General features: G+C 39.7%; 1 protein-coding gene across 16 annotated transcripts in view; it reads left to right on the top strand.

Moving 5' to 3' along the window:
• Positions 1 to 13,119, top strand: part of OSBPL6 (oxysterol binding protein like 6) — a 214,256-nt gene that overhangs the window by 82,497 nt on the left and 118,640 nt on the right. The gene's annotated exons all lie outside the window — the stretch shown is intronic.

Here is a 13,119-nt window from a genome sequence, read left to right as displayed (position 1 = left end):
TTTTATTATTTTTTTAAAATCTTAAAAAAAATTAAATGTTTATTTTTGAGAGAGAGGGAGAGAGAGAGAGAGAGAGAGAGAGCGAGCATGAGTGGGGGAGGGGAAGAGAGAGAGGGAGACACAGAATTCAAGCAGGCTCTGTTAGTACAGAGCATGATGCGAGGCTTAAACCCATGAACTGTGAGATCATGACCTAAGCTGAAGTTGGACGCTCAACTGAGCCACCTAGGTGCCCCTGGGCAAAGCTGTTTTAAAAGCTCACACTGAGTGCCTCCTACATACCAGACATTCTTCTTTACTCATCGTTATAGCCCTATGCAATGAGTACTCTTACAGCCCCATTTCAGATAAGAAAACCAAGAAACAGAAAGAAGACAAGCTAGAGAGTGCCAGAGTAGGAATTTGAATCTAGATGCTTCCAGAGACTGGGCCATTAGCCACTCACTGCACAACAACTGCTTATTAGTTAGGGTATTTTAAACTTTTAAATATGTAATCTTTATTTCTGTGAGCCTCATAAAAGTTGGGTGTTTGACAAGAACATTTCGATGATTTTTTTACATGTAAATTTTGCATGTAATTTCTTCCTGGAATGGCAAACTTGTAGCCTGAAGACAGTTTGGCATATAGAGGTGTTAGAATAATCCAGGGATCTCAGTTTTTGAAAAGACTAATTCTAACCTAATATTAGTTGATCTGTATCTGAAAATTTGTGAATTAGCAGCCAATCATACTATTCAATAATGTCTCTGTGTTTTTGCATAAACAGTGTATGCCATGAGAACTAAAGAATAATTCTGGGGGTGCCTGGGTGGCTCGGTTGATGAAGCGTCCAACTTCCACTCAGGTCATGATCTCACAGGTTGTGGGTTCGAGTCCTGCGTCCCGAGTCCCCCTCTATGCTGACAGCTCGGAGCCTGGAGCCTGCTTTGGATTCTGTGTCTCCCTCTCTGCCCCTCCCCTGCTCACACTCTGTCTGTTTCTCTCTCTCTCTCTCAAAAATAAATAAACCATTAAAAAAAGAATAATTATGAAATCCAAAAATTTGAGAGTTAAAAAACCCTTATATTCAGTTACCACTTGAGCACATGTCATGTGGTATGTGCATCTCTAGGTCCTGAATATGCATGTCTGTAATCTCCAAAGCAGCTTGAACTAGGTTTTATTAGATTCCAAACCCCCACTTTTCAGATGAGGATACTGAGGGACAGATAAGCTGAATAAAATAAGCTGCCCCGTTTTATAGCTAGAAAATGTCACCTCAGGGATTTGAACTAAGCCTGTTTGACTCCAAGACCCCATGCTCTTTCCATGATACCGTAGGCTGCCACGTGTGCCCAAAGGAAGCACTCAATTTCAAGGAAGTTGCCGCTCTGTGATAACATGGTCCACCCTGCTTCCCCATCCTTTTTTGTTTGTTTTTAATCAGTCTATGGCATCAAATTAAATTGCCAGAAGAACAGTTTTGAATTGTAACGGATGGCATTGTTCACTGTCTTAGCATTTTAAAATTTGTTCTGATTTTACTGACAATACTATATCTATCTAAATACAGGAAACTTTAGCCATAAGAATGCTAATAGGCCTGATTTAGTTGTCTATTTTTTTGTGGTCTCATGAGCAAACAAGTAAGTTACTGTGGAAACCAAATAGAAACCTAGATGAATTGATACGGTAAGAGGCCTAAGAAATGGGGCAGCTTGAAATAATTCCATCAAAGTGGCATAGGGGATAAAAGAGAATGCCTTGAAGATAAATTAGGCCAGGGTTATTCAGTTAAGCCATATATATGGAGTATACAAACCTTATATTTGTTTAGGGTCTATTTTATCATTTAAGCCATTGTGTAATTTATGATGGTACCACTGACGATATTTACTTAATTTGTTAAAGTAAGTTTTTAACTTTATTTTGACCTCAGTTTGCATGTGGTAGTTATATTTGTACTTTAAAAGAACATATGCAATAGTAAAGGCAAGTAAGATAAAACAGAGTCTCCTGCTATCTGCCCCAAGGATTCAGTTGCCATTCCAGTAATCCAAGAGACACTGGCAATGTGATATTGGAGACTCAGTGTTCCAAATGTCATTGATATGAAAGCCATATCAGGTAGAGCACTCAACAGAAATTTCCCGTTAGCACAACGCTGAGTCAGGCCATCCCTGTAAGCCTGTTCTTTCATGTGGGTTTAGGGCTTGGGTCACATATTCTTTCAGGATTTGGGGCTTAGGAAAATTACTTATGTCTAGGAGTGCGTGTTAGAACTCATTTATGTAACAGTTTGTAAACTGAGTAGGCAGAGAAATGTCATCTGTGAAAGAAGGACTGCAGACAGTAGGCAGCTGTCCAGAGGTCTGGCAAGAACGCACGGATCAGCACAGCCCTGCAGCATCAGCCCAGAGTGAAGTCAGCCTCTCCTTTGTGATCCAATAAGCATTTGACTTAATGCCATCCAAGTGGCCTGTTAGGACTAGTGAACCTGTGCCCAAGCAGTATCAGACTGCCAGGGGTTTGTTCAGGGGCTCCTTCATTAATTTTTCCCTCTCTTGGCATTTTTTGGGTTCTGTTATATATCAGATTCTCTGATTTTTGCATTTTGGTCCTTGAATATTTCCCATTGAAGGCATATGAGATAAGACAATTGAAATTATCATTATATACACAGGTCTTGAGAGCTCTTTAACCAAAGCCCATAGGTGACCAGTGTTTTGAGTCTATAGTAGAAGAAACACAGGACTGACTACCTTGTGATTTCTCTAACTTGAAAGAAAGTGCGTTATCAGTTACATGAGTAGAAGGGAAGCTTTTAATGTACTGCTGTTAGTAATTGTAGGCAAGTCACTGGATGGTAAGTGTACATGGTGGTTTCTTTGCCCTAGGAGTAGCATTAAAATTCTCATCTCTCAACTTCATGAGAAAACAAGGCTTGCTGCATATCTTTTAAACTGAAGACTTTCCTTAAAGCTTGTCTGAGTATGTCAAAGTATGTTCCCGTCCATTTGGTGTCAATGATCAATCACAAGAAGCTTTAGCAAAAGGTCTGAGTTCCTGCCATGTGCAGATGTGCCATGGTGCAGTTGGGCTTATGAAGATGAGGGAGGTGTGGATATTGCCCTCAAAGAACATCCAGTTTGGGGAAGAAAAGACACGTGTCTCAAGAACTCTGATCAAGATGGACTGAGGAAAGTCTAAGAGGTGCTGAGCAAGGACTATGAGAGTTAAGAACCTGGAGAATTACTTCTAGCTGAGCCACAGGAAATGATTCCATGTCACCCACACAGGGTTTAAAGGAAGGATGGGATTGAGGTAAGGGGAAGACTGTTTCAGTTAGAGGAAACACACAGAGTGGGTGTACCTGGGAGGTGGGGGGAATTGCTAGGAGTTCTTTTTGGTTGAAGATTTCAAGAAGCCTGTCATGGAAGATAAAGCCAGAAAGTTCGTTGGAATTGGGTCATGGAGGACCTTTAATGCTAGAATAAGGAATTTGGACTTTATTCCTTAGTTTCAAATACTTACACAAGTGTGTTACTTTAAGGCCCAACTCTTAAGTATGATTATTAATAAAGAGTAAAGTTATCCTTTTGGCAGTTTGTGGGAAAATGCAAAAAGTGCTGTTATACAATTGCATATTTGTGGTATGGGTCTAAATAACTTTTTTTGGCTGAAAAATTTCCACAGAGACAGTGCTAAATATATCACATAATTCTATAGCTAAGGTGGAAGCCAGCTACATCACTACAGCATGCCCTTATTTTGATTCCTCCTTAGGTTCAATGATGTTAGGATCTACATTTCACAGCCTTTTTTTTTTTTGGCCAGGTGCGTGGTGCTAAAATGCCTAATACCCCATTTCTCTGGCAAACAGGCTGATTTGTTTGAATTATGAGTCATTAAGCTCCTTTATCTTTTCTCCCAATTTCCTACTTCATGCTTTCCCTTCATATTGGGCACTTTGTAAGCAGTGAGGTGTTTCATTGATTTGCTGCCCATAAAAGAGTAGCTCTGGTCTTTTTTTCTATTCAGAGGAATGATTTTAACCTACCTGTGATGTGCCTTGGAAATAGTCTGAGCTGGTACTTTTAGCTATTAGAGGCTAACAGGAAAAAATATCTGAGTTTTATCAGATAGTTTTGAAACACTTTTCAATTGATAAAAACATTAGTGAAAAGGGCTATCTTTGTTAGTATTCTCTGGCTAATTAACTCTGTTGACTAAAGCTTGAGGCTTATATGGCAAGGTCAATTAGTTTTACTCTGTGATGATCTTTTGGAACCTCTGGTCCTGGCCATTGCCATTGATTTCAATAAATAATTCTAATAACAGCAGGCACTTATACAGCTTTAACTGCTATACGTATAAATTTATTTAATTTTCAGAATAATCCTAAACAGTAGGTACTGTTACTGTCTCCATCTATAATGGATCATGAAATTGAGAAGCTATGTGACTGACCCAGGGTCCCCTTACTGGTAACTGAGCTGTGATTCAAACCTAGGCACTTGGACTCCAGGGTCTTTATTCTTGATTTCATTACAATCCAAGGACACCCAGCAAGCATGTCCGTAGACTTAAGTAAACACAATATGTGTCTAAACATTTAAGGCTATTTATTTTGTATAGTATGAAGCTTTGAATTTAAGAAATTTCAAACCAGTGTTATGATATACAGACGCCACAAATCTATTTAGTGTCTCTTTTGTCATCTGCGCAACATAGTTGGACCCTTGGACGAGTCTTCATGGAAATGACATTTGAGACCTGAGCCAAGACTTCATGGATGTTCAGGTGTTCAACAGGCAGAAAAGAGCACCACAGGTAGAGGGAACAGCATATGCAAAAGTTCAGAGGTGAGATGGCATTCAATGTGCATGTTTGGAGGATGTGCATCCAAAATACGATGTCCAGTGTATCTAGAACAGGGTGGAAGATGAGCAGAGTGACTAAGATAGTAGAAGGCTGCAGATTGTACCCCGCTGAGGAGTTGAAATTGTTCTCTCAGACGATGACCTTTGTTTTGATCAAGGACTCACAAATTTTTATATCATTTCAGAGGGTTCCCAGATGCTCTGATGCTTACCAGTAGGTCCATAGACCCCTTTCCCCCAAGCCATAGAGATTATTTGAGAATCAGGAAGTGTCTGTGAAGGGAGAGTGGTAGGAAGCAGAGAAATGAAGAGGCAGATGCAAATAGTCAAGGCCAGAGATCGCTGAGATGGCTAAAGAAAGTGAAAGAAGGTAGGAAATAGAAGTGAGCAGGCTTGGGGTGAGCTACACGGGAAGGTTGCAGATGGAGTGGGTAAAAGAAACTGCAGTTTCTAGCTTGGTTTAAGAATAGATAGTGATGTCATGAACAAAAGCTGGAGACAAGAAGAGAAAAGGTGCAGGAGTAGGAAGGTAAGGGGCGCAATTTTTAGACCCATGGAGTTTCAGGCGCCCGTGCTACGTTCCAGTGGAAATGTCCAACAGACAGTTGGAAATGCAGTCTGGAAAAGTCAGCCTTGGAGAGAGGTTTAACCGTCTCCATAGCAAATGGTAGGTTGAAGCCCTTGGAGTTAGGGCCACCCAGTGAGAGCCTAGGAGAAGGCAAGGGCTCCTGAAGAGCAGCAGTAAGGCTGGCTGCCGAGAAGAGACTCAGGGGAGCCACAGAAGCATCACAGCACGTGAGCGCTTCCCGTGCGCTGAGTTTGTTCTGAACCCTTCACATGCCTTAGCTTGCTTCATCCTCCGCCACCTCTGTGACAGAGCCACATTTCATACATGCAGAACCCAAGACACAGAGAGGTAAAGTAACTTGCACAAGGTCTCACAGAGTTAGTGAGTCACCTTCAATGCTGAATTAGTGGTTAGCATCATTAAACTGATGTAACTGAGTTAAGATAGTTTTTTTCATAACTTTTCTATAGATTTAAATATAGCCTGGTAAGCTTCAACGACAGTATTTCCTTACTTTTCCCCTGGATCTAGGAAGTAAATATAGTATGATCATCAGAATTCACAGAGGAAGCATGATCTGAGACTTCCATAAATTTCCAAATTCCCTGGCTTTCTCTCACATGAATATTCTGTTAAGAGTCATGCATTTCTTAAATATTTTCTTATTTAATAGGTAAAGCTTTCACTGAAGTTTTTTCTCCCAGGGAATGAGCATTTTGGGCATTGGTTGGAGCATTTCCTGAAATGGTTTCATGAGTCACATTTTCATATTTCCTCTTAGAATATACATTGGTCTCTCTTAGGGTGATCTGGGATTATCACCAAACTCCCCATTCCTATTCTAACATACCCAAAATGTCTCTTGTTTACTTAATTCCATCACTGCTTAGAACCTCTCCATTTTGTTTTCTTTTTAATCACTACACTAGTAGTAGAGATTTTCTTTGGAGCCCATTTTCTCAGAGTAATTTTTTTTTTTTTAATCACTTCATCAGACTTATGTACATTGAGGAACAAAAAACAATGAAATCACACCAAATTGCTACAGCTGGGCTATCTGCTAGGCAGGGGTCAGCAAACTACAGTCTAAGGACTGAATGGAATCCACCACTTTTTTGTAAGGAAAGTTTTATTGGAATATAGCCCTGCTCTTTCATTTACATATTGCCTCTGGCTGCTTTCCTGCTGCAATCACAGAGTTGATTAGTTGCAACTGTGTGACCCACAAAACCTAAAAATCTAAAATGTTTACTGATTTGGACTTTCACAGAGAAAGTACTGACTCCTGCTATATAGCATACTGCTTTTGGAAAATCAGAATATGTCCAAAGCACATTTATAGTGCTGTAGAGTTTCTAAATAAAATTTTAGCCAACTGAATAATAGAACCATTGAGTGGTTTCTGTGATATTTGTTTTTCAGATATAAAACAGAACTTGGGCAAGGGAATAATAAAATTGAAGACTCCTTTAAGTAATACATCATTAGAATTCTTACCTGTATAATCAGTCATCTGAATTTTTGTCAGTATTGACAAAGCTGTTAATTTGGGAAAAAAAATTTTTTTTTTAATGCTTAATGGATATCAGGTCCTTAATTGTGCGTGTCCTTTGGGGTTTGGAAAAATAATCCTTTCCCTATCCTCAGAGAAATACATGTCAATTTAAACCAAGTTAGATATAAACAAACAAACAAAAATCTGGAAAAATTGGCCTAGATCATAGAACTATAACACATTGAGAAAATGTGTCAAGTGGGGCACCTGGGTGGCTCAGTCCGTTAAGCGTCCAACTTCGGCTCAGGTCATGATCTCACCATTCATGAGTTCAAGACCCACATCAGGCTCTGTGCTGACAGCTCAGAGCCTGGAGCCTGCTTCCGATTCTGTGTCTCCCTCTCTCTGCCTCCCCCACTTATACTCTTGTCTCTCTCTCTCTCTCTCTCTCAAAAATAAACATTAAAAAAATTCTTAAGAAAATGTGTCAAATTATTTCAGTTAATGTTGACCATATATTTCTTCAATCATATCTCTGAAAAAAATGGATGCATTTTATTCCCCCTTGTTTTACTAAGACAAGAAATACATGAGGCCAGATAGGATCACATTCCGCTCTGTCAAATACAAGTTCCTCACTTGACCCTCCTGAAGGCCCATTTTCCCAGGTAGCTCCACCCTCCTTTTGGGGCTGCTGATGTCTTCTGAGGTCCTCTCTTGCCTTTGGGTTCTCTCCTCGAATGTGTTCTCCTGGATTAGCCCCATTGGTGCATAATCACATGACTCCCCAGCTCTGAACTCCACTTCTGTTCTCTACAGCTCACCTGATGAAATCTGGTCGTAATTTTACTAGTACTGAAAACCTTCCACAGAGGCCTTTGTGGAAAGTCATAAAGGTTCCACACCCCCTCCTTTTTTGTGTACCTTAACTCTGAGAACTGGAACTGCAGTCTACCCTTTCCCATCTGTTGCTTTTCATACACTTTTCCTCACTGTTTGAAATGTCCTTTATCCATGTCTGCTTTTGTCTATTTCTTGCCTGAATCCATTCGTCTTTCAGATGCCTTCTCTTTTGAGCAGTTTCCTCTGGTCTGCTTTCTCCCTACCTCATAAATTCCAAGCTAGAATTAATATTTTCATGCCATGAATATCCACAATACATTTTCTGCTTTTGTAACTTAAAAAGGATTATTCACATACCTTCTCCTGTTAATGGCTAAACTCTAAATTTCTTAAGGGAAGGAGCTTTGTTTTTGTTGATTGTTTATTACACTTGTACATTTTCTTTAGTGTCTAGTTTGACTGTTTGTATATAATAACTACACAATCGACATTGTTGAGTGGAGGAATCAATCAATGCTTAGTGGCAGATATGCAAACTGTGTTATATCAAATGGTGAATTTTACTTGTTTGATATATGGTAGCCCTAATGAGATGAGATAAATTTTCCAATTTAAAAATCAGCTTTTCAGTTATTGACAGGAAAACCACAGTAGTTGCTAGATGAAAGTGCCTAAAGATTATGTTTTTCATCTTCAGGAAGTTATCTCAGCACAGCCTGTTTTCATAAACTCTATTGGGTTGTGGCACTAAAACTATTCTCCAGGGGTTTAGACACAGTGTAAAAATCCTCAGTGTACTTGGGATTATCACAGGTAAGAAGAGGAAAATCAATTTCTTGTCTAAACCTTGCTGCTGGTGAAAATAGCAAATGGCAAGATCTTTTTACCAACTATTTAGTGCAGACAGTAGACAAAGTAAACAAGATAATGAGAAAAGGTCTTAATACCACATTTGAGGCTAGTTTTCCGGGAAAACAATTTAGGATGTTTAACCCTAAATTAAGACCAATTCTTCTTTGTGAAAATGGTACAGGCATTGATCAGAACAATGGGCCACCTAATGTACAGAAAATGGTCAATAATGTCTCATCACTTATTTTTGTTGTGAAATGGACTTTACTCTGTAGACTGCTTTGTTCAAATACTCTTCCGGTGGTCTTTCTGTCTTTACTATTTTAAGATTAATTAATTAATTTTTTAGTATTTTATGGAATGGTGGAGCTCGCTTTATCTTGTCTCCATTTTGCATTCTATGCGTTAACTTAGTAGCTACACAAGACAGTCTGGTCTTCTGTAGAATACGTCATATGCTCTGAGGGGCTTGAAGAAGAAATGAGTGGAATGTGTGGGGAGTGTGCTGGACGAGAACATGGTGTATGGTGGGCAAAATTCAGGCTGTGGGAGGATTAGTCATAACCTACAGGAAAAATTCTGTTGCAAAGATAATGGATCATTTGCTTCCTGAATGAGCCATTCAGAAGGAACCTTTGCCAAATTCAGTAAACTCCCTGATGAGATTCTTCAGAGACTCTCCTACCCAAGTATTGGTTGGTATAGAAGGCTTTGTTTGAATCAGCTTTCCCAACCTTTACAACTTTTAATTTACTAATTGCTTAGGTGGAGGGTGTCAGGAGCCTTTTTGGTCTGCAGAATGTATCATTAAATTAGAACATGATTCTTTTTGTGTGGTTTGATAAAACCCAGATATAATGTTTTTTGTTTTTTTTTTAAATCATCCATTTTGGTTATAGTTTAAAAAGAAATGACCTCTTCCCTTCTCTGAGTATATTTTTAGCAAGAGTTTTAAGAATTAATCTTCAGTATGTGTTGTCACAAGGAGTAATCAGACTTGAACTTTATAAGCTTAGTGCCTTTGAACTTCTGCCCCGCACACAGTGTATATATAAGGGAAAATAACCCTGTGTAGTTTCTTAATTAAAATAAAGTTTAGTTGCCACTTGGTTAACTTCTTGGTTTCTTAATAAAACAATATATTTTGTGAGTCACCTGTAATTTGTAACTTGAATGTGATGATATAAATCTTTCTGTCCTAATCAAGTTTTTGAAGCTGAATTAAAACAATTCCTAATATATCTGGCTTCAGTAAGTATCAGGGATGATTGATTATATCTGAACCACGTATTGATAGAGTGCTAATTTTTTTTAATGTTTATTTATTTTTGTGAGAGAGAGAGAGAGAGAGAGAGAGAGAGAGAGACGAGTGGGGAGGGGCAAAGAGAGAGGAAGACACAATCCAGAAGCAGGCTCCAGGCTCTGATCTGTCATCACAGAGCCCAACACAGGGCTCAAACCCACGAACCACGAGACCATGACCCAAGCAGAAGTCGGACACTTAACCAACTGAGCCACCCAGGTGCCCCAATAAAGCCAATTTTTTTTTAGTGTTTTTATTTATTTTTTAGAGAGAGAGAGACAGAGTGAGTGGGAGAGGGGCAGAGAGAGAGAGAGAGAGAGACAGAATCTGAAGCAGAGCAATAGAGCTAGTTTTTAATCAGACTGGTTAGCTCCCACAAAGGATGTCTTTCGCAATTTGCACAGAATGCCCATATGAACATTCATTATAGTCTCAGAACAATTCAAAAGCTGGGGCACCTGGGTGGCTCAGTCGGTTAAGTGTCCGACTTCGGCTCAGGCCATGATCTCACCGTCTGTGAGTTCGAGCCCCATGTCAGACTCCGTGCTGACAGCTCAGAGCCTGGAGCCTGCTTTGGATTCTGGGTCTCCCTCTCTCTATCTGCACCTCCCCTCCTTATGCTCTCTCTCTCAAAAATAAAATAAAAACATTTTTATTTTTTTTTAATTTTTTTTTTTTCAGGGAAGAATTTTTTATTTTATTTTTTATTTTTTTTTATTTTTTAATATATGAAATTTACTGTCAAATTGGTTTCCATACAACACCCAGTGCTCATCCCAAAAGGTGCCCTCCTCAATACCCATCACCCACCCTGCCCTCCCTCCCACCCTGCCCTCCCTCCCACCCCCCATCAACCCTCAGTTTGTTCTCAGTTTTTAACAGTCTCTTATGCTTTGGCTCTCTCCCACTCTAACCTCTTTTTTTTTTTTTTAAACATTTTTAAAAAGTTAAAAAAAAAAAGAACAAGCCAAGACATTTATTCCATGACCTTGCATACACACTGTATGCAAATAGACACTTTTGCACAAAAGGAACAATAATAGATTCATTTCTTACAACATACATATAAATAGAAGCATTGTAAGTTTCACTTTTTAAGTCACACTTACTTTGTGCAGGGAACTAAGGTCCAGTCCTTGCTCCTCAGAGTCAGTACAGTCTGATGGGGGTGGGGGGGGGGGGAGGGTAAGAGGTGTAAGCACCAGGTAAGATCAAGACAGCTGTATACCAATAAAATTGACCAAAGTACCAGGTGTGATGAGAAGTTGCTTCTTTCTAGTAGAGAAGATCAGCAAAGGCGTTGATTGGGAGTTGTGGCTTTGAGCTAGGTTTTGAAGGATGCGTAGGCAAAGAGATGGAGAAAGAGACGAATGAAGTGCAAAAATGCTCCTTGGGCCAAGGTCTGAGTTACATAAGCTGGCGACAAGACACACACACTGTTTGGGAATTCGTTGAGTATGGTTAGTAAGATTCACCTATCTTCTCCCTGGCCTCTGCAGCTGGACTGGAGGAAGCAGATGGAGAGGAAACCTTGATTTTACCCCATGGTCATCTGTTCTTCTTTACCTTCCTACTTGCCCTTACAGGATGGTAAGAGGTGGAGAAGAAGACTAGGGAAGAGGACTGGGGGAGGGGGGTGTGGATGAAAAGAACTGCAGTGTAGCACAGGGGGCTCTTTGCCATACTTTTCTTCTTTCTTTTCGTTTTTCAGTGTTCCCTCCTTTTCCAAAGCTTGGCGGAGTCCATCATAGAAAAGAGCAAAGAAAAGGTGGGCAGGGGATTTTCTGTAGCTGACCATATTCAGTCTATCTATAATTATATGGGATTAAAGAGCATAGGGACTCCTGGGTGGCTCAGTCGGTTAAGTGTCTGACTTCGGCTCGGGTCATGATCTTGCCACTCCTGGCTTCAAGCCCTGCATTGGGCTCTGTGCTGACAGCTCAAAGCCTGGAGCCTGCTTCAGATTCTGTATCCCTCTCTCCCTCTGCCTCTCCTCCGCTCATGCTCTGCCTGTCTCTCTCTCTCAAGAATAAACATTAAATTAAAAAAAAAAGTGTAGATTGAGTAGTGTTTGCAGAAAATAAATATGTCATGCTGAGCATACAAAAATAATCTTGATGGACCCTGGCTTTCGTTCTCTTATGTCCTCATTACAGACATCAAGTAAATTTTATTTAGGACCTACAAGATGCATGGAATTGTCTTACAACATAGTAGAGATTTAAAAATCATTTTTTGTAGAGATGTAGGGGGATTTAGGAACCCTCCCCTTCCCTGCCCCACACACTTTTTTTTCCTAGAAAAATAATACTTGCAGGAGCTATCACAGCGTAGGATCCTGAGTAGACATCAATCTTTTGCACTTCCGTGAAGACGTTGTCTTTCAGAATGTGTGTGTGCATTTATTTTTTCCTTTTCCATAGGTGAAAAGAGAAAACTAAACCTGAGTGACAGAACAGGCTTGAAAGATAATCAAACCTGGGGAGTAATTTTTAAAGCTAACTTGTGAAGAAATGAGCTTGCTAGAGAGGTTGCTCAAAGGAAACTGCTGTCACATTTCAGGATCAGAGTGACTAATTTAGCTTCTACTTTAGAATAGGTCTGTGTGTCTGTCTTTCTATCTTCCTTCCTTCCCTCCTTTTCTCCTTCTCCTTCTTCCTCTTTCTCTTTTTCCTCCTCTGCTTCCTCTTCTGAATCTCCTCCTCCTCCTCCTCCTCCTGCTTTTTCTTCTTCCTCTGCCTTAAAGTGAACATATTTTATATTCTTGTAAAATATTCTCTGCCTTCTGAGAAATAATGTCAAGTTGAAAATTGTATTCTTCGGTAGTATAGTCAGCTCTTTCACTAGAGGATTGTTGTAGGAGTTTGGCAATTGTACTCTGTAAGGCAAATTGCAGACTATTAATGAGTCCTTATCAGGGAACAGTGATAGTGCATTTATATACTTATATGGTGAAACCACTTCATACTTACTGGTTTTTAAAAACTAAGGCTTACATTTAAATGGAGGGTTAAACATGTTTCTGGAAAATATGCTTTGTCCCCTTTTAGAAAATATTTGCTGTATAAATTAAGAGTTTTCATGCTCCAGACTCTGGGTGAGGTGGGAGTTATGAATGTTACTGATGGCTGAGTTCAGTGACTACATCTTTGAGGTTACGTAAGACTGAGCAAAGGAGGTAAAAATCTGAGAC

The sequence above is a fragment of the Panthera onca genome, chromosome C1 (assembly GCF_046562875.1).
Source record: "Panthera onca isolate mPanOnc1 chromosome C1, mPanOnc1 haplotype 2, whole genome shotgun sequence".
NCBI lineage: Eukaryota > Metazoa > Chordata > Mammalia > Carnivora > Felidae > Panthera > Panthera onca.
The sequence above is the reverse complement of the archived record's forward strand: the minus strand, read 5'-3'. Positions and strand labels throughout refer to the sequence as shown.